Genomic DNA, 2,500 nt, shown 5'->3' with positions numbered 1-2,500 from the left:
GTGTGTGTGTGTGTGTGTGTGTGTGTGTGTGTGTGTGTGTGTGTGTGTGTGTGTGTATGTGTGTGTGTGTGTGTATGTGTGTGTGTGTGTGTATGTGTGTGTGTATGTGTGTGTGTGTGTGTGTATGTGTGTGTGTGTATGTGTGTGTGTGTGTGTGTGTGTGTGTGTGTGTGTGTGTGTGTGTGTGTGTGTGTGTGTGTGTGTGTGTGTGTGTGTGTGTGTGTGTGTGTGTGTGTGTGTGTGTGCATGCATGCGTTTCTCTGGCTCAGTAAAATAATGCTCCACCTCCTCCCTGTCCATTCCCCTCCTCCCCAGCCTTCGGACTGTAGATTAACAGCAGCTGTTGCCCAAAGGGGCATGTATCCACTGCTTCTTACCAACCAGTGTGTGATTAAAATAATAACTTTTGTGAAAAGTAAAGATTTTTTTTTTTCCACTATCTGTAAGACCCCTCCATATGCAAAAAAATGTCCAAGTAACCCAACCTTTCTGACCTCCTTACACTCTTATGAAGTTCTCCACCCATACATACTTAATTCAAAATTTAACAAAATACATATCCTCTATGCATTAACTCTGATATGCTAAAAATAAAAACCTAATATAACAATACTGGACAAGGATATGGATCATTTAGTAAAGTTACAAAACTAGAAAAAACACAGATAACTGCATAAAAGAAGCATACTGAAATGGAAGTACTTTCACTTAACTTTAAGTGCAATCTTTTTCAGAGTAATTTTTTTTCTTTTGTTTGTTTGTTTGTTGTCACATGCAAAAAGTATCTTTTAATATCAAACTTTATTACAACTGATATTTTTTTTAATAACATGGAAAATATTTTCCTTTTTCATGGTAAATTTCCTTGAAAATATGAATTTAACAATTTCTCCTAAAGCCTTTGCAGAAACAATATCAATATTGCAAAAAAAAAGTTTATATTCCTCAAAGTTTTCTAAATTACATTACATAATTAAACCCTTTGATCTGGGTAACATGACCATCACATCACAAAATTTTTTGGCTTGTGACACAGGTGATGTGAACATGTCATCATGGGTAAATATGGCTGCGGTCTGGGTGACATGAGCTTGCCAGGAGAAGGCCAGGCTGACAAAAAAGACTCGCCACCAGTGTACAAACCTCTTGGAGGGTGATTAGACTCATTTCGTGCTTAGAAAGGGGCTTATGCATTATTCCCGTTGACAAGTGAGTGTGGAATGTAATGTCCGTAAGCCATGACTGGAAGAGCACTGGATCTAAGGAGCATGCTATTTCCCCAAACAGCATTGTACTTTTGGCTCCTGTGATTGGCGGTGCTGGTTGTATTACAAAAAATTATTAGGAAAAAATATGACAAAATGTCACTTTTTTTTTTTTTCTTGCACTGAGTTATTCACTACATCCAGATGATTGGGAGTTTGTGCAACGAAAACAGTATTACCGTCTGGATATAGCAAATAAAAAAACTAGTATGGACATTGCAATATGGCAAAAAAACTAAAAACATTTATGCAAAAATACTTTGGTCCATGTTACTGCCATGAAGTAACTGGATTGAAAGAGTTAATACATAGGAAATGGCAATTTTTTGTCGAGACTTTACTTTTCCTAAACCTGCAGTTAGTGCTCGAAAATTTAGAACACATTTTTACAAGATCTGGCACCAAGTAGTTCAGTCCTAATCCCCTTGAATCCAGTTAATACATGGTGATCAAATGGACCAAAGTACGGGCTGCTCTGCTGGATGTGCAGCATGTAGGCCGGGTGATTACGAACACTTGTGTGTGGTGACAAGACTATGCCTCCCCTTGAAAAGTTATCTTGGATAAACATTTTTAGCTTTTTTAGCATTTTCCAATGTCTTTGGATTTGCTTTATCCAGACGGAAACAGACTGTTCCTTGCTCGAACTCCATGTCCTCTATTTATGTAGTATGTAATTCAATGCAAGATGAAGAAAAGACTTGTCATATATTTCATTTTGCGTTATATTTAATTTTCTGTAATACAAGCGTGGGGGCCAGGAACAGGATGCTGAGCATGGAAATGGAATCCTCCCTGGAGCTGGTACTCTTCCAGTCATGGCTTACAGACATTCCACACTTGCATATCAATGGGAATAATGCAAAAGCCCCTTTCTAAACATCAAAGGAGTCTAGTCACCCTCCAGAAGGTTTGTGCACTGGTGGAGAGCCTTTCTCATCACCCTGGCCTTCCCTCATCATGGCCCACGTCCATTTTGTCATAGGATGGCATGTTCACATTATCCGCCCCTCAAGCCAATTTTTCATGACAATGGTTACATCACCCATGCTGAAAGGTTTAAACACTTTAGTCATTGGAACTGGAAAACTGCCAAGCCTGCTGTGCTTCTTCAATTTTGTTTTTTTAACACTTAGAGACTCCACAATTAGTAGGTCAACTTGATTTTTCCCTTCTTTTTCATCTTGGGATTATTATAATACTGTTTTCAATATCAATAGTAATAATAAATAAAT

At 38.1% G+C, this 2,500-nt stretch overlaps 1 protein-coding gene across 1 annotated transcript in view; it reads right to left on the bottom strand.

Moving 5' to 3' along the window:
• Positions 1-2,500, bottom strand: part of LOC113802684 (P-element somatic inhibitor) — a 51,514-nt gene that overhangs the window by 39,828 nt on the left and 9,186 nt on the right. The window lies entirely within an intron of this gene.

Source organism: Penaeus vannamei, chromosome 8, assembly GCF_042767895.1.
Source record: "Penaeus vannamei isolate JL-2024 chromosome 8, ASM4276789v1, whole genome shotgun sequence".
NCBI classification, from domain to species: domain Eukaryota; kingdom Metazoa; phylum Arthropoda; class Malacostraca; order Decapoda; family Penaeidae; genus Penaeus; species Penaeus vannamei.
This window is presented reverse-complemented; position numbering and strand designations above follow the sequence as displayed.